This window comes from Lontra canadensis, unplaced genomic scaffold (assembly GCF_010015895.1).
Source record: "Lontra canadensis isolate GAN:19392208 unplaced genomic scaffold, GSC_riverotter_1.0 scaffold12, whole genome shotgun sequence".
NCBI classification, from domain to species: domain Eukaryota; kingdom Metazoa; phylum Chordata; class Mammalia; order Carnivora; family Mustelidae; genus Lontra; species Lontra canadensis.
This window is the reverse complement of record NW_022631006.1, coordinates 19,397,738-19,417,828: the sequence shown is the minus strand read 5'-3', so window position 1 is coordinate 19,417,828 and position 20,091 is coordinate 19,397,738. Positions and strand designations below refer to the sequence as shown.

Sequence of the window (20,091 nt, the reverse complement as noted above, 5' to 3'; positions counted from 1 at the left end):
AGTAATGGACAAGCTAATCCTAAAAATTCGTTTAGAAGGGCAAGGGCCATAAGAGAGCCAAAACAATCTTGACAATGAAGAATAAAGCTGGAGGACTCAAACTCCCACTTTCAAAACTTATTACATAGCTGCAGCAGTTAAGATGTGTGCTAGGACATAAGGCTAGACATATAGGTCAATGGAACAGAATTTAGAGTCCAAACAATAAACCCTTACCTTTAGAGTCAACCGATTACCAACAAGCCTGTCAAGGTAATTCAATGCCAATTACCAACAAGCCTGTCAGGATAATTCAATGGCGAATGAACAGCCTTTCCAGTAACTGGTACTGGGACAATTAGATAGTCACATGCAAAAAAATGAACTTGGATCTCTTCTTTATGCACAAAAATTAACCCTAAAGAGATCACAGACATAAATTTAAGAGCTAAAACTATAAAACCTGTATTTGAAAACAGAAGTAAGTCTTCACGACCTCAAATAAGGTAATGGTTTCTCAGATATCATACCAATAACAAAACAACAAAAGGTAAAATAGATATATTGGACTTCATCAAAATTAACTTTAGTGCTATAAGCAAAACTATCAAGAAACTGAAAATCAACAATTGGGGGAAAGATTTCCAAATCATATATCAGATAAGGGACTGATATCCCAAATGTATTTTTTAAAAACTCTTGAAACTCAATAATAAAATGGCGAATAACCTTATTTTTAAATGGCAAAGAATATGAATAAACATTTCTCCAGAGGAAATATACTAATGGCTAATAAGCACACGAAAAGAAGTTTTAACATCATTAGTCACAGGGAAATGTAAATCAAACACACAGTGAGATAATATTTAGCACCGACTAGTATGGATTTTAAGAAAGATCAAAACAGCTGACAAGGATGTGGAGAAACTGGAACCCTCCTACACTGCTGGTGGAAATGTAAAATGGTGTAGCTATTTTGGAAAAGTCCAGCAGCAACTCAAAAGGTTAAACATAAAGTTACCATATGTAACTTCTGGGTATACCCAACACAAATGGAAACATAAGTCCACAATAAAACTTAGACATAAATCTTCATAGCAACATTCACAACAGCCAAAAGGTGGAAACAACCTAAATGTCCATCAAGTGACAAATGGATAAAATGATATATCCACCTAATGGAATATTTCTTGGCAACTGGATGGGAGTGAAATACTGATTGATGCTACAACATGGATGAACCCTGAAAACATTATGCTATGTAAATAAGCTACTCAACCAAGGCCTCATATTGTAAGATACCATTTATAAGAAATAACCAGAAAGGGGCGCCTGGATGGCTCAGCAGGTTAAGCCTCTGCCTTCGGCTCAAGTCATTATCCCGGGGTTCTGGGATAGAGCCCCATATCAGGCTCTGTGCTCTTCCCCCCACCCCACCTGCCTCTCTGCCTACTTGTGATCTCTCTCTCTGTCAAATAAATAAATAAATAAAATCTTTTAAAAATAAATAAATAAATTACAAGAAAAAGGCAACTCTGGAGATCAGTGGTTGTGTGGGGGAGAGGGGTTGCAGACTGTGGCACTACAGGATGGGAAGTAACCACTAATGGGTAGTGGTTCCTTTTGGGCTGGTGTAAATGTTTTAAACTTAGACTCTGGTGGTTGGCGTAACTCTGTGACTATAACTAAAGACAATGAATATATTAAAACCATATATACTTTATTTATATTTTATTTTTTTATTTGAGATAGAGTGAGCGAGCACAAGCGGGGGTGGGGGGTTGGTGGTGAGGGGGGCTGGCGGTCAGTGGGAGAGGGAGGAGCAGGCTCCCCTGCTGAGCAGGCCTGGGGCCAGGTAGGCGGGCCTAGATCCCTAGACCCTGGGACCATGACCTGAGCCAAGGACAGACACTTAAGGGACTGAGCCACCATATATATAATTTATGTGGGTGAATTTTACAGACTGGGAATTATACCTCAATAAACATGTTAAAAATGTATTACTTCTGCACAGGACAAAATAATACAGATAAAAACTAAATGATAAATTGTGAAAAAAATTTACAACAGTTTACCAATTTAAATGTCATACAGAGGGTTCTTATAAAATTTTGAGTAGTGTAAGACCTCTAAGAACACAGAACCCATCCAAAAATTTTGTTTAAAGAGACCGTTACTATTATGCTAAATAACTGATTTAAATAAAAAAGTGAAAAGTGATGGTTATGCTAATTAACAGAATTAAAAAATTTTTTAATTTAAAAAATTTTGTTATTATTATCCCATTTATGGATGAGGAACCATATTATTTACACATTTTAAGTAACTTTTATTTAACAGGGATTACAGATTTGAATATAGATAATCTGAACCCCAAACCCTCATTTTTTTTTTAAGATTTTATTTATTCATTTTTAGAGAAAGCAAGAGATCACAAACGGAGAGGCAGAGGGAGAAGCTGACTTGCCACTCAGTGGAGAGCCCGATGCGGGGCTCAATCCCAGGATCATGTACTGCATGTAATTTTTTCAAATGAAAAATTATGAAGGCTGGGGCACCTAGGTGGCTCAGTCATTAAGCATCTGCCCTCAGTTCATGGGGATCAAGCCTAGCATCGGTATCCCTGCTCAGTGGGAAGTCGGCTTCTCCTGTTCCCACTTCCCCTGTTTGTGTTCCCTCTCTAGCTGGCTGTCTCTCTGTTAAATAGATAAAAATCTCAAAAAAAAAAAAAAAGAAAGAAAGAAAAATTATGAAGATTTTTAAATTGAGGGGCACCTCAGTGGCTCAGTGGGTTACTCCTCTGCCTTTGGCTCAGGTCATGATCCTAGGGTCCTGCGATCGAGCCCCACATCAGGCTCTCTGTTCGGCAGGGAACCTGCTTCCCCCCTCTCTCTGCCTGCCTCTCTGCCTACTTGTGACCTCTGTCAAATAAATAAACAAAATCTTAAAAAGAAAAAAAGATTTTTAACTTATATGTTGAAACAAATATTAATACATAGTTTGATGAGTTTTGACATACGCATACATAAACCTAATTAATATCCCTATCAAGATACATAAGAATAGAAAATTACCCCAGAAAGTTCTCTCAGGCTTCCATTTCCACCCAGTCAACTGCTCCAACCCTCGAGGCAATCACTATTCTGATTTCCAGCACCACAAATGAACTAATGTCTAGTACGCTCTAGAAATTTAGAAAAAGGGAATCATATTGCACATATGCTTTTGTGTCTGGATTCTTTTTCTTTTTTTTAAGATTTTATTTTTTTATTTGACAGAGAGAGAGAGAGAGACAGTAAGAGAGGGAATACAAGCAGGAGTAGGAAGAGGAGAAACAGGCTTCCCGCAGAGCAGGGAGCCGGATGCAGGGCTCAATCCCAGGACCCTGGAATCACAACCTGAGCCGAAGGCAGGCGCTTAATGACTGAGCCACCCAGACACCCCCTGGATTCTTTTCTGAGATTCATCCATGTTACTGCATACATCAGGAATTCACTACTTTTTGTTGCTGAGTCAGATTCCATCATAGGAATGAATATAACCACAGTTTATTTGTTCACCTATTGATGGATATTTGGGTTTTCAATTCACTTTGGGTAAATTCCTGGGAATGGAACTGCCTAGGCCACAGAGAGATATATGTTTAAGCTTATAAAAAACCACCAAACAATTTTCCAAAAACGGTTCTAATATTTTACATTCCCACCAACAATGAAAAGCAGTTCTAGTTACTTTTCAACTTTGCCAACACCTGGTGTTACAACGGTGTCTCATTGTGATTTTAATTTGTACAACCCTGACCACTGATGACCTTTTCACATGCTTATTGGCCATTTATATAAATTCCCTTATGAAATACCTGTTAAAGTTTTTTTTTTTTACATTTGAAAAAGCTGTAGTCTTGTTACAATTGAGCTATAGAAGTCCTTTTTATATTATAGATATAATTCCTTTGTGAGACATATGTGTTACTATTATTACATGTTTATGGACTGGAATATTATTAAGATGTTAATTCTCTCCTATATATCCTCTCTTATCTGTAGATTTCAAATCCAGTCCCAGAAGGGTTCTTTGAAGAAACTGACACGCTCAGCCTAAAATTTATATGGAAGAGCAAAATAGTTCAAACAAGTCTGAAAATGATGAGCAAAACTGGGAGTTCACACTATCTGATTACAAGAGGTGATAAAAGTTACAGTAATTAAGATGGTATACTGCACTGGCCTAAGGACAGACATACCAATGGTACAAAACAGAGTCCAGAAAAAAGACCCACACTTAACATGGTCACATTGATTCTTTTTTTTTTTTTTAAGTTTTATTTATTTGACAGAGAGAGACACAGCAAGAGAGGGAATATAAGCAGGAGGAGTGGGAGAGGGAAAAGCAGGCTTCCTGCTGAGCAGGGAGCCTGATGTTGGGCTTGATCCCAGGACCCTGGGATCACAACCAGAGCAGAAGGCAGATGCTTAACTGAGCCACCAGGCGCCCCCAAGTCACACTGATTCTTGAGAAACAATCTAACAGGGAAAGAAAAGTTTTTCCAAGAAATGGTGCTGAAACAACTGGAAACCCATATTTGGGGACTTGGGGGAGTGAACCTCAAACTCCTACCATATACAAAAATGAAGTGAAAGATTAACCACAGACTTAAATGTAAAGCTAAAATGATAGCGCTTCTAAAAGAAAACATTTAGAACATATCTTTGTCAGCTGAAGTAGGTCAAAATTTCTTAGGACACAGGGGCTCAGGTGGCTCAGATGGTTTAGCGTCTCACTCTTGGTTTCAGCTCAGGTCACAATCTCAAGTTCATGAGATGAAGCCCTGCACTGGAATCCACCCTCAACCTGAGAGTCTGCTGGGAATTTTCTCTCTGCCTCTCCCTCTGCTCTTGTTCTCTCCAAAAAAATAAATAACTAAAATCTTTAAAAAAAAATTTTCTTAGGGCACAAAAGAGCTAACCATAAGAGAAAATACTGATAAACTGCATTAATGAAAACTATATGTCTATATAAAATGTCTATATAAAAAATTGTTAATCACTCTTTGCTTGGTTTTATTCTTTATCAGTTTGCAAGGATATTAAAAAAAAAATCAGGGGCGCCTGGGTGGCTCAGTGGGTTAAAGCCTCTGCCTTCGGCTCGGGTCATGGTCCCAGGGTCCTGGGATCGAGCCCCGCATCGGGCTCTCTGCTCAGCGGGGAGCCTGCTTCCTCCTCTCTGTCTCTGCCTGCCTCTCTGCCCACTTGTGATCTCTACCTGTCAAATAAATAAATAAAAATCTTAAAAAAAAAAAAAATCAGTCTGGGGGCGCCTGGGTGGCTCAGTGGGTTAAGCCTCTGCTTTCAGCTCAGGTCATGATCTCAGGGTCCTGAGACTGAGCCCTGCATCCGGCTCTGCTCAGCAGGGAGCCTGCTTTCCCTTCTCCCTCTCCACCTGCATATCTGCCTACTTGTGATCTCTCTCTGTCAAATAAATAAATAAAATCTTAAAAAAAAAAAATCAGTCTGCAGAGGGCAATGCAAATAATATGTAATCAAGCTAAATGGCCCCGTTTGTAACTCTATACCAAATAAAGGTACAGATTTCCTCTAACACAAATTTTGTAACTTTATCAGGATTCTCATGGAAGTCTGAGGAGTTCCAAGGCCACCAGATTTACTCCAAAAGATTCTGATATACTTTCTCTTTTGCAGCTCAAATTAGGATTCAACTTCCAGCCATGGCCTTAAAGGTATTTTTTTGTGCTCTTCCAGTACCAGTCTAAGGTAGACACTAAAGCTCACACGATATCCGCTGTGCGTAACTAGTATTCTTACTGATAAACAAGAGTGTCTTCCCTAACTCTCGAATATTTTACAGAAAGTAAGAATTCAGTGTATGCTAAAAGTAGCAAACTCAGTAACCCTCTTTCTCTTAGTTGTATCTGTATCACTGTGATTGTTCTTAACCCTAGGTCTTTCTATGTTATCTTCTTATCTGCTTTTTGGGAAATAAGAAATCATCCGCAATACCAGAAGCAGCTGGAAGTCTTGGTACCAGAATACTTCCCTTTGGTTCACAGTGTGGATGCCTATATTAAGTCACAAAGTCTATGAAAACTGTTTTTCTTTGGTTTCCTTTAAAAAAAAAAATCTCAATTAAAATGGACTAAATTAGCAAAATATCAAAAAATACAGGGGGAAAAATAAATACTCAGAAAGAAAACATAATTCTGCACAGTATAAATATTGGTAAGAAACTTAATGAAATTCTCATTTAAATCATCTTTTCTCTAACTAGTAAAATTTGTATGAATCCATTAAGTTGAAATAAAGGTTACAAGTGACTATTTTGTGAAATGAAATTATAATATCTTCCAGCAATTCTATAAAAAATACTTGGAAAAAGAAGTTTTTCACAAATATTTTGAGAAAGAGTAACCGTAATTAGGTTTCACAGGGCATTCATTTCCTGCTCACCACATTACACAATTTAACAAAAAATAAGCTCATTGGGCTAGCTGAAAAACATTCCAGCATTCACTAAAATATTTTAGTGAAATCTTTCAGTTAATCTTAACCATTAAAAAAGCTTCCAAAGCCAGCCTCAATTGAGAACAGAAACTCTAGTATAGCAAGATGGGAGGGGAAGATAAGGGACCAACACTGAGGGCACACTAGTGTGAGGGGCTTTTCTGTCCTAAGTGCTTTCATAATATATTACTAGCCCGTTTAATCATCACAATAATTCAAATCTTCTTCTCATTTTAGTTAAGCTAAAGAATTTGCCCAAGCCAGAATCAGCACTCAGATGTATTGTTGGTGACACCAAATTCCCAATCCTTTACCACCAGACTGATGAAGAGAAACAAAGCCGCCTCCTGACTTGGATGACCACACCTCCTAGTTGGTTTGCCCAAGACCTTTTAAGTTCACGATCCCAAGCATAATTACTAATAGTCACTCATCCTTCACTTTGAAAAGTATCCACAGTTGAACAAGAAATTTTTGGTCAACCTAGCACATGGCAAATAAAAGGTAAATAAATCACAAAACGCTCTTTAAATAAAACCCTAGTTGAAACAAAACTTTCCTTTCAGACCACAGAATATTCACTAAAAGGTTACTATATACCAAACACTGATTGAGGAAAAGACCTTGTCCTCAAGAAACAAAGGCAGACAAAAACAATCTGCTCAAAGGCATCACTATAATAGCGGGTAATGCCTAGCAAATTAACAAGCCCAGAGTTTACCCTAAACACAAAGTTTCAGAAATAACAACACTGCATTTTAAACAGAATGAGGAACTCCTGGCTAAAAAAGGAAAGCCTTTTCATAAATTTCAAAAATGGCAAAATATTTTGGCCTACCTCAAAGGCATATTGTGAGGAAGAAAAAAATGCTTATCCACATTTCCCTGTATTAATATTCTTCATTAATGACACTGGACTATTATACCAAAATGAAATGTTACAAAAATAATAATAATAATCAATTACAATGCATGTGCTCTCCTCTAGGAAAGTATCATTTCAACTTCCTAGAAGAGTATCTTCACCAATATATGGAACAAAAACATCTTATCCGAATAATAAAAGAAATATCTTTACTATCTTTACAACTGCCTCTATGGAGTTCTATGGTATACACTACAGACAGAACCTTTGGTCAAACAAGTTTAATCCTTATTTATTAAGCACTTAAGGTTTATTTATTACCAAATCAAAAATCCAAAAGGGAAGAACTCTTTCCTGAGGTATCTAATGGACCTTTCCACGTGGTAACTTAAAAAAAAAATTTTTTTTTAAGTTATGCTATGTTAGAGGTCCCTAGGTTCTATTTTCATAAGTCTTGCTGTGAAAAGCACCCATTTAATAACAATTTATCAAATTAAAAATTTGAAAACAGCTATAGATCTCTTACTGAAGAACCAGTTATTTCAACAAATTTCATAGCTAGATCCATGAAAACGCTTACCTTTTCCAGGGAATGAGACAGCTGAGAAAAAGATACTCCCATAGAAAAGAGAAATTAAAGGAATGAACTCAGCAGCCCAGAAAACGTGGGCAACTCATTTCACTCCTCAACAAAGCGAAGATAATATTAGCTTGCTGAATGGTTACTTGTGAAAAAGAGAGATACCTCACAAAGTACTGGGAAATTTTAGCTATCAGTTCCATACAGTTTATCCTCCATTATTATATGAGTGATGGTGAAAGGTTATTCCTAAGAATAAAAAGAGGTATCCATAAACAGCCAATATTCCAAAAATCACTTTTATATTTAGTTTTCATATACTAAAAGTCAGTTTCATTTTGAAAGTGAACATGCCAACAGAGAAGTTGTCTTGAACTGTGTTCTCCAAAGAAGCCTGAGAAATCAAAGTTCAGGTAATTCATGCTAGGGACAAACCATCTGTAAATAAGCACAAGTTGGATTGTATACTAAAGGGATCTTGCTTTTCATTCATTAGATATTTCAGTTACATAAGTGTGTTATGACTTTATTAACACTAAATGTATTTACTCTCACTCTCTTCATTATACAGTCTATACAGTCAATTAGAACAAGGGTGTATATATCAAACTATCCTCAATGAACACTTGTTAAATTGAAGTTAGACTTTTTCCTCTATTCAGGAAGTTTAGGGTGTAGGGAGAGAGACTCCATTACAAACAATTCCAAGTGGGATTCTAAATTTTTTATCTTGTTTTATCAAATACTACTGTAATAAGGAGGCTATATACACATTCTATTGAAAGCTATGTGCCAGGGATGCCTGGATGGCTCAGTCGGCTAAGTGTCTACCTTTGCCTCAGGTCATGATCCCAGGGTCCCGGAATTGAGTCTGCTTCTCCCTCTCCCTCTACCCCACGCCTGCTCATGCTCTCTCTCTCAATAAATAAAATCTTTTAAAAAAAAGCTATGTGCCAAACATTTTATATGCATATGTACTTTATATATACATTAACTCATTTAATCCTTTTATGACATAGGCACTATTATAACCTTCATTTTAGAGATAAAGAAAGTGAGCTTAAAGAAGCTGCCCAAGGTCACACAGCCAGAAGAGTCAGAGCCAGGTCTGAAATCCAAGAAGTCTGACTCCAAAGTCCCATATACTTAAACTCCAGTATTGGCTGAATGATCTCAAGCAAACCAGTGGCTCCGATGACATAAAACTAAGCGAATGCACCATTCCATAGAGTATATTCATTTATTCAAGAACTTATTTAGAGCATTTTAGACTCAAAAATATTGATTTTATATTATGGGTTATAATCCAATGCTGCTCAGTTTATTTTGCTGTTGAAATCATTCCAGTTTTGGCCGCTGAGAGCTCTTTCAGCTGGCTCCTAGGCTCCTCTGACATATCTTCCTCATTACGGGGTTTGGTGGTGGGTGGTTGTTGTTAGAGCACTTCCTTACTTTCTAGCACTACAAGATGTTCCAGGCTCATCTTGTAGATTTCCTGCCCAGTCCTAGAATCAGCCATTTCTCCAAGGAGCTCTTGTCCCTTGTATTAGAAACTAACATCTGGGTTCTAGGTGTTGCTCCTGGGTTTCTTTTAATCTCAGCTGATACAGCACAGTGTGTGGGTATAATCCCAAGAATGTATACAGGTATATAAGCATTTCAATATGTAACCATCTGTACTAAGCTAAACATGAGTTTATGCTCATGTTCCCAACTCCAATCTATTAACACATGAATCATTCTAGCTTCTCCCCTTGCTTATCTGTAAATCCAGACCCTAACAGTGAGAAGCCTGTCTCTTAACCATCTATTTACTTATTGTTCACTTGCACTACACACACATAACAGTATCAAAATTAACCTGCACCTTCATGGGATACAACTTTATCAATTAGATTACAGTGCTTATATGAAATTCCTTGTCTTAGATTCCACTCATTTCCAAGGTTACTTAGGTCAACACACCCCTTCTTCCCTTTTCAGTAAGGTTATTTCATACATTTCTAATACAATTAGATTCTCTTGTCACAGCCTGCATTCTTTCCTGGGACCTCTTTACCTCCTAAATGATGTTTAATTTGCACAAAGTTAAAGTTCACTTTGTGCTGTAAAGACCTATGGGTTTTGAAAAATTCATAATGTCATATCCACCATTAAGGTATCCAGTAGAATAGTTTTGTCAAGCAGTATTTTAACTAAATTACATGGTACTAGGAGCACCTAGTAAAAGACCTATGGGTTTTGAAAAATTCATAATGTCATATCCACCATTAAGGTATCCAGTAGAATACTTTTATCAAGCAGTATTTTAACTAAATTACATGGTACTAGGAGCACCTGGTGGGCTCGGCCTGTAGAACATGCAACTCCTGATCTCAGTGTCGTGGGTTGGAGCGTACTTAAAAAAATAGTAATAAATTACAAGGTACTACAATCCTCTATGGAAGCAACGCGGTTGGGTAGAGAAGCTGAAGTCAAGAGCTGTGACTTTAATGCTATTGACAAGCCACAGATAGACTCTAGGACTATCGGCTAGTCTATCATGGTCCCAAGAGCCTCACTGTAAAATGAATGGGTTCAATTAGACAATTATATATATACAGCATTCATTAAACAGTGTCTCAGGGATGGTGCTAACCATTTAACACAGATTATCTTACTCCTAACAACTATATGAAGTAGATACTATTATCTTCATTTAAAAGATGACACTAAGGGGGTGCCTGAGTGGCTCAGTTGGTTAAGTGTCTGCCTTCAACCAGGGTCATGATCTCTGGGTCCTGGGACTGATCCCTCCATCAGGTTTCCTGATCAATAGGGGTCTGCTTCTTTCTCTCTCTCTCCCCCTCTGCCCTCCCCACCAATTGTTCTCTCTCTCAAATAAATAAATAAAATCTCAAGGGAAAAAAAAATGACATTGTCTTCATACTAACTTGCAGAAGATTACCTAGCCAGGGAGTTATAAAGACTCTAGAGCAGGAGTCAAGACAATATGGCCTGCATGTCAAATCTAGCCCACCACCGATTGTTGTATTCTTGATAGGTAAGAATGGTTTTTACTTTTAAAAAAAAAAAAAGATTTTATTTATTTATTTATTTAACAGACAGAGATCACAAGTAGGCAGAGAGGCAGGCAGTCGGGATGGGGCGGGGGGCAGCAGGCTCCCCGCTGAGCAGAGAGCCTAATGTGGGATTTGATCCCAGGACTCCAGGATCATGACCTGAGCCAAAGGCAGAGGCTCAACCCACTGAGCCACCCAGGCACCCCTGGTTCTTACATTTTTAAATAAAGGGGGGGGGAATCATATTTCAGGACACATGAAAATTACATGAAATTTTAAAAAAATTGTTTTTAGATTTTATTTTTTTGACAGAGATCACAAGTAGGCAGAGAAGCAGGCAGAGAGAGAGGAGGCAGGCACCCCGCCAAGCAGAAAGCAGGGCTCGATCCCAAGACCCAGGGATCATGACCCAAGCTGAAGGCAGAGGCTTTAACCCACCAAGCCACCCAGGTGCCCCTGAAATTAAAATTTTAGTGCCCATAAATAAAGTTTTTTTGGAACACAGCCCCACTCATTCACTTATATATTCACCATGGCTGCTTTCCCATTGTAGAAGGGCAGAGTTGAGAGGCTGCCACAGGGAAGGTATGACCAGCAAAACATAGATTTATTATTTGACCACTTACAGGAAAACATTTCCTAGCCCTGCTCTAGAGCCTGGGTCTACTACTACATTCTAAGAATAACCCTAAAAAGAGAAAACTATTACTAATATTAGAATAACATCCAAGACAGAAACATTTTAGATACCGAACTAAAACGCTTAAAGTTGCGATACTACCTCTTTAAGTTATGATCTCAACTAAAAAGATATTTCTATTGACATTTAATAGTATTCATTACATCAACACAAAGGTTAGTGCATTGCAACTATTTTCTTTATTGATATATTTTCCCCGCCTTATCTAAGAAAAAGATCTGAGATATTTTCTATTCAAAAAGGTCCTGATTTCAAAACTTTATAAACTAAAACTTTAGATTAAACTAATTAAACTACCAAAATAAAACGGTACTCTTAATTACAGCTAACACCTGTTGAGAGCACTATGTGCCAGAGACCATTCTAAGCAATTACTCATTTATACCCTCATTTCTCACAATCATCCTCTATAAAGTAGGCACAATTATTCTCCTAATTTAATAAATGAAGAAACTGAAGCTTGAATAGCTTTCCAAAGGTTTGAAAGTTAGTAAGAGGGAGAGTTAAAATTCGAACCCAGGTAACCTGGCTCTAAGATCTAAAAAAGGCTCAACTTTAATACACTGCCACTGGATTACAATGCTTCTGTTTAAAAAAGGCAGATTAGGGCCTTTAAACAAATGAAAACAATGTCTTAATAAATTTTTTTAAGAAGACTAGAAGTATGGTCACTAACATTACACACACACACACACACACACACACACACACACAGAGACTAAAAATGAAGTGCCTTTGGATGCCCAGTCCATTAAGTGTCTCAGTCCATTAAGTGTCTGCCTTCGTTCAGGTCATGATCCCAGAGTCCTTGGGTTGAGTTCCACATCCCCACAATGGGCTCCTTGCTCAGTGGGGAGCTTGCTGCTCCCCTGCTTGTGCTCTCTCACACATGTCCTCTGACAAATAAATAAATAACCCCCCCCCAAAAACAAACAAAAAAAAACCAGGGGTGCTTGGGTAGCTCAGTAGGTTAAGCCTCTGCATTCGGCTCAGGTCATGATCCCAGAATTCTGGGATCAAGCCCCACATCGGGCTCTCTGCTTAGCAGGGAGCCTGCTTCCCCCTCTCTCTCTGCCTGCCTCTCTGCCTTCTTGTGATCTCTCTCTGTCAAATAAATAAATAAAAATTTTAAAAACAAACAAGCAAACAAAAAACAAAAACAAAACTAAGTACCACTAATTTATATCAGCAACTCAAAAGAATCTTTAGGTTCATACTTCTCTATGGCACCTAGAGTTTTCATAACCATGGGTTTATCCTTGCACAGCCCCTCTGTACTTTCCATACATACACCTGAATTAATTCACTTGTCTACCCTACAGTCCCTTGAGTGTGGCAGATGCTCAACAAACTGTTGTTGGGAGGGTCAAAAAGCACTCATTAGGTGTTCAATAAATATTTATTGAATGAACAAAATAAGGAGTTTCATAAACCATTAGGTACAAGCATCATGAAATAGTTTGTTGACCTGAAATGAACTAGGACTGGATCGCAAAAGTTCTGGCTTTGTAACCCTTACATTGTGCGTGGTTTGTTCTTGAGCCTTAACTACCTTCTGTGCTAGAAAGTTTCATAAACAAACCACCCATTATATACCTGTCAAACAATATTCATCTTTCAAGATAGTTCTAATTTTCCAGGATTATAATTCATGTTTTTCCTAATCCCATTTAATTTATCAGTCCATCCCAGTCTTCATCATTCCATCATTGAGTCAAATTTATCTTCACATTGAAAGCCTTACCACTGCCTTCATCATTTATACTGCCATTTTCTGGAAACTTCCCTCCTGCTTAATTTATTCTTCCTTGAGGTGCAATAATTGGAATCCATTCTATAGTCTAAGAGTGGATGTATTGTGGTTTTGTACCAAGATAATGTAGTCCATTTTTGTATTTTCTTTTTCATACCTCTCCAGGGAATGAATAACATTTTGTTGACTTTCGGGCAACACTTAGGCAACATTCTCAGGAATAAAGTGACCCAAACATTCTTTTTACCATACTGATGTTCATTAGCCATTTTTCTGTTCATGCACAAAAATATGAAAGAGTCACCCACAGTTTATTCTACTGGGGTACTAACTTCTTACACAGAAGAGCTAGCTGTCACATAAAAACCTGAAGGTACTTTATTTATTCTTTTACAAAGAGTAAGAATAGTTTTAGTACCATTACCAAAAAACAAATTCTGTACTTGAATATCCTGAGTAGATCCTATATGCCATATAGGTTGTTCCTTCCTACCACGTAACAAATAGTTTCCCTTCTCCCAAATCAAAACTAAATGTATGTCAAGGCCTTGGATGTGTTTATATCCTCAAAGACAAAAATAAACCAACACTCATTAATATGCTGTTTTATAGTTATAGTTAATATGTCATTTTATTTCAGAAGTGAAAATCATTATCTCTATTTTACATGTAAGAGGACTGAAACTCAAAAAAGTTGAATAGCTTGGGGAACCTGGGTGGCTTAGTCAGTTAAGCATCTGACTCCACGCTCAGCAAGGAGTCTGCTTGAAGATTCCTTTTCCTTCTACCCTTCCCCTCATTCACATTCCCAAGTGCATGCTCTCTAAAATAAATAAATAAGTCTTAAAAAGAAAAAAAAGAAAAAAAAAAAAAGGTTTAGTTGCTTACCCAGTGGGTAAGTGGGACTCAAACCCAAATCTTTTCTAGCCTAAAAACAATGTCTTTCCATTACACTACCAGGTTTCCCCTTAGCTAAACTACCCCTTGCTCTTTCAGTAAGTCAACTTCATGTTACTGTGAACATGAATTTAAGAGTCAATAATTCTACTTCTTGTTAGAAAAACCACTAGTTCGGGGTGCCTGGGTGGCTCAGTGGATTGAGCCTCTGCCTTCGGCTAAGGTCATGATCTCAGGGTCCTGGGATCAAGCCCCGCATCTGGCTCTCTGCTCATCAGGGAGCCTGCTTCCCCCCCTTTCTCTGCCTGCTGCTCTGCCTACTTGGTATCTCTCTCTGTCAAATAGATAAATAAAATCTTTAAAAAAAGAAAACAAAACAAAACACTGGTTAGCCCCATATGAAATCACTTAGCTATGTGTCCATAAACTTGGATGGAAGAAAATTTTCATCCTTATTTTCACTAACCCATAACTGAAATTAGCATTTCCTTCAATTCTGAATGTAGGCAGCACAGCACGATATTAGACTTTCACTGGTTATTTAATTCAGTAATAAAAAGGAAATTTCTTACATCATAAATTGTTTTCTAAATATGTGAACTATATTTTATACATTTAAATGTCATATTCTGAAAAGGCATTCATAGGTTTCTTTAGACTGCAAAGGAGTCCAGGGCACATAAAAAACATTAGGAACCGTGCTCTATAGGGTTGCCCAGCTGGCTCAAGTTCATAGAGCATGTGACCCTTGATCTCAGGGGTTGGGAGTTCAAGACCCACACTGGGTGTGGAGCCTATTTTTAAAAAAAGAAAAAGAAAAAAGAATCCTGCTTTATAGACCATCGCACAGGCTATCAATCCTTAGTGGTGAAGGTTTATAAAAGCATGTCACAGTTGATTTACTGTCTTAGGCCATTAAAAATATGGATAGCATTTAGCCCCAAATATTTTTTTTGGTATCTAACTTGTCAACTATTTACTATTACTGATCTCCTGGTGAAATCCTAACTCCAAAGATGATGGTATTAAGTGGGACTAAAGCCCTCATGATTAGGATTAGTGTCCATAATAAGTGTTCAGTAAGTATTAGCAACTATGTTCTTCTCATCCTCTGCATGCTACAGCCTATCATATCAAAATGCTTAGGCTTTTTTTTTTTTAGATTTTATTTATTTATTTAATGGGGGGAACACAAGCAAGGGAAGTGGGAGAGGGAGAAGCAGGCTCCCTGCTGAGAAGGGAGCTGATGCAGGACTTAATGACTGAGCCACCCAGGTGCCCCCAAAATGCTTATGCTTAAGATTCAACTTTAAAACTTGTCATCAACTTCACTTATTTTCCCACACAAATTCAAAGTATCATAATAACTATCCTGTTCCAACCTCTCGAAAATTCACTGTATCCCAGCATTTATATTTTGTGTGAACTTGTATGTTGACATGTTAAATCCCCAAACCAGTTTTAATCTTCTGGAAGCCAGAGAGGTGTCTATTATTCCCTCCCCAGCGCTACGTCTACACAAGTAATAGCACTCAAAAGCTGTTATGATACCATTCCTTGGTAGTACTATGACAAATTCTTATTAAATAAAGTTTTAACACCATAGTTTATGGTCTGTTGTTTATACTTCATCACATTTCCACCCTGATGTACTCAAAACGTTTTTATTAGTCATAAAATTTTCTAATGACATTTGTGCTCTTTACAGTTATTTCCTATTTAAAAGACATAGATCTTTAAAAATTAGTTTGGATTCTTCTGAAACAAAATAAAGAGGAAAAGAACACAGTAAACTAAAATAAAAGAATTTAACCCTAAAAACACAAATTCATTTTATTATCTAGTAAGCATGTGAATTCTACCGAATATAATAATCTCAAATTGCTGATTTAAAGGAAGAGTTTGAGAATTTCAAGCATAAAACGCAAAGGTAATGGAATATAATTTGGCAACAAAAGGGAACGAAGTCCTGACACATGCTACTACAAAGATGAACCTTGAGAGCATGTTAAGTGAAAGAAGCCAGTCACAAAAAGACACATTATTTTAGGATTCCTTTTGTATGCAATACCTGGAATAGGCAAATCTACAAAGACAGAAAATAGATTAGTTGTTGCTAGGGGCCAGGAGAAGGGCTGATGGGAGAGTGACTGCTAAGGGTGCTTCTTTTTGGAGTGATGAGTTACATAGTGGTGAAAGCTGTACAACTCTGAGTATATGAAAAATCACAGAACTGTACACTTCAAAAGGGTGAGTCTTTCGGAATGTGAATTATATTGCAATAAAGTTGTTACTTATAAATAAATAAATAAAATGCAGCCACTAGCAAACCACAATCAAAGTCTCCCTGGAAAAGGAAATCATGAAAGTCACTGATTGGAAAAGTAAGCTGGTTACCTGTGATTTCAGAGAACTCAACCTACTAATTTCATCTCCAAATCCTAGCAACAAGTACTCCAACATGAAACTAGACAGTGTATGAATCAAACGATTTGGCCACTGCTGGCTGTAAACTAAAATAGTGAGTGCCTTCTTGGGCTCTATCACTCCTAAACTGTAGGGGGCTTCCACCCTAGCTGATTACGGAAGTAGTAGTTTTCATCAGCAAGCTCAAGAAGGAATGTCAAAATAGGATGACACTTGCCTGGACGTTCTACAAAAGCCTGAAAGACCACAGTGGGTGTCCCCTACACACTCCTAAGTATGTGCACGTGTTAGGCTGTCCCCACATAACACCAACAAGGACCATTTACCCATATCCCAACTTGCTTCACATAAACTGACATACTATCAAGCTCTTAGATCTCATTTGCTTAAGAGGACAGATAAAGCCCTCAAACGGCTCCCACTCGAGCTCAACCAGCCCCCGCCCTAACCCACCCCACCCCCAAACCCACACACGTGTTAGCCCGACACCGCCCCACCGGGTCCCACGTGCACCTGGTCTAACACACTCCCCACGTGTGGGCGCCCCACGGGCTTCCTCGGCTATCTGAGGTCACCGCGTGACCCCGGGTCTCTAGAGGTATGAGAGGGGAAAGGACGAGGCCCAAGTCCCTGAAGTCCCAACCCTACGGGGAGAGTCCACACCCATCCTCCCCACTAACCCCAACAAATCCAAGGGCCGGGGGCGACGGCCCCTTTAAGACGCGGCCCAGTCGTCGCCTGCAGAGAGGGGCGCAACGGGGCCTACACAACCCCCCCTCCGTTCGCCCGCCCACGTCTAGTCGCCTCACCTCGGGCCGCCGGGCCCCGCCGCCGCGGCGGCGGCGGAGGGGGGGCGGGGTGCGGGCGGGGTCCGAAGGGGGGGGTCGCCCCGCCGACGGTGGAGCCGCGGTTCGCTCTCTGAGGCCGGGGGACGGTGACTGCGTTGGGCGTGGACGCTCCTAGCTCGCTCCCTCGGCGGTTCCTGGGACCCCAAGATGGCGGCGGCGCTGAGGCGGCTGCGGGCGCTGGGCCGGCGGCGGCGGCGGCCACTTTCACTCACTGAGAGGAGCGGAGCAGGGACACGGGGAGCCATGGCGGGGGGGAGGAGAGGCGCCATAGCCAGGCCAGAACAATCGAGCCGCTACTCAGCTAGCTTATCCCCGCCCCGCCCACGCTCACAGATTGTCGCCAGCCCGTGGCCTCCCGCAGTGCCGCTGCCGTCGGCCTCGTGCAGCTCGCACCCCGCAGCTGCCGCCTGACGCCCAATGCGGACTGGGGTTCGGGGGGAGACCCTGATCCATGCCATCTGAGTGCAGATTGGTCGGGGCTGGGACTGGCGAAGATTGCCGAAAGGCGGCGGGGAGGAGGAGGAGGATGTCATCGCTAGAGTGAGCAAGCAGATCTCGCGGGAGCAAATGTCGCGAGACCTCTCCAGTCCTGCAACCGCCAGAGAAAGGTTACTTTCCCCGGAAGTAACGTCAATCGAAACGGCCCGGGATCCTGGGAATGTTCGTTTCCGCAGGCAGGTGATGGGAGGGTGCTAGTCGTTTGTTTATTAGGGGGTCAATGAACACTGAGATCACTTGAGGGAAAGGTTAGGCTCGGGTATATTTTATTCTGTTTGTGGCCACTTTGGGCGGAGTTGTAGATCGTTGGGAAAGTGCCTGCCATGTAGAGCCGCTCATTCAGTACAGTAAGTTTTGGGCTCCCCTTCACAGTTTAGGGGCCAAGACCACGATGCTGTGGCATAGTTAGGCAAATACCTAAGTGAAAGCTTCAGGATTCAAGGACCTGGGAACACACAGACCTGTCTACGGAAATGTCTTCCTGTTCTCTGTTCTCACACCCATTCATCCCATTCAGCCTAATTTGTCTGTGCCAACTCCACAGTTCAAGCCCCTTCCCCGCCCGCTACCCACATTTACTAAAGTTAGTGAGATTCAGTTACCAGGATTTGTGATTAGAAGTACCTAGTGTAAATCCTAACTGAAGATAAGGATTAGAATTTAAGTTAACTATGCTACAGTGTTTCAGTTCCCTCACATTTAATGCTTTAATTCATTTCCATCTGGCCCTTAGCAAATAAGCAGAACGGCGTTTCCAATAAGGTCATTCACACTCTTCTTGTGCTAGATTTACTGCACTTCCGAAAGTTAATTTTGCTTAAACGTGAAAATACAGATAGTACCCTTTGTGGAAAAACGAAGAGGCTATAAGAAAACACACAAGTATTTGTTTGTTCTGGGCGGTAGAGGAGAATAAACTAGAAATTAAAGTGATTGGTGTATTATATGGGAAGGGTGGGAATAAGGGAGGAATGGGAACAAGGTTAATGGGATTGAGGACAGTGTGGCACATATTGTCCTATAGGACTTTTTGAACCATAGTTACGTTTCATATACCCCAAAAAATAAATACCTAAAACCAACTAGGATAGTATTTGAGTAACAACGAGCTGACTGTAGCATAGACAAAAAGGAAAAGAAGAAAGGGAATAAAGTCAGTAAGCCCTTAGAGGGACCAAGATGTAGAATCTTTTAAAGTTCAGGTGTAGGGGCGCCTGGGTGGCTCACTCGGTTAAGCATCTGCCTTCAGCTCAGGTCATGATGCCGGAGTGTGCTCCGCAGAGAGGCTGCTCTCCCCCTCCCTTTGCTGCTCCCCCAGCTTATTCTCTCTTGCTCTCTCTGTCAAATAAATAAACTCTTTTAAAAAATAAAGTTCATATGTAGGTTGACTCTTGTAATTTCTTTTCTATTACTGTGCTAACAAATTACCACAAATACAGTGGCTTAAAATTACACAAACTTACTATCTTAAGTTCTATAGATTAGAAGACTGAAATAGGTCCCAAACTGGGCTAAAATCAAGGTGTTGGCAGGGCTGCCTTACTTCCGACACACCGTGGAAGAATTTTTTTCCTTTTCCAGCTTCCAGAGGCTGCTCACATTCTTTGGCTTCCAGTTCCAGACCCTCCCATTTGCAAAGCTAGGAATGAGAGGTTGGATCCTTCTCACATCATATCCAGCCATCTCTAACCTTTTCAGGATACTTGTGATTATATCAGGCACACCCATATAATCCAGAATAATCGCCCTATTTTAAAGTCAACTGATTAGTAACTTACATTCACCTGCAACTTTAATTCCCCTTTGCAATATAACCTAACATTCAAAGGTTCTACTGGACATCCTTGGGAAGAGGACATTATTCTCTGCGTATGTCCTAAAACTTCTGAAGTATAACTCCTATGTGTTTATCTGTGATTTTCATACTACAGTCTAGTTTTTTCCAATGTCTAATACAGTCTTAC

At 39.7% G+C, this 20,091-nt stretch overlaps 1 protein-coding gene across 3 annotated transcripts in view; it reads right to left on the bottom strand.

Annotated features, from left to right (window-relative positions):
* The window catches only part of INO80 (INO80 complex ATPase subunit), a 131,724-nt gene extending 114,032 nt beyond the window's left edge, over positions 1-17,692 (bottom strand). For all 3 annotated transcript variants that reach the window (XM_032856804.1, XM_032856805.1, XM_032856806.1), the window contains exon 1: positions 17,591-17,692. The gene's annotated coding sequence lies outside the window, so the exon portion shown is untranslated. The remainder of the gene's footprint in view (positions 1-17,590) is intronic.
* Positions 17,693-20,091: the final 2,399 nt, after the last annotated feature.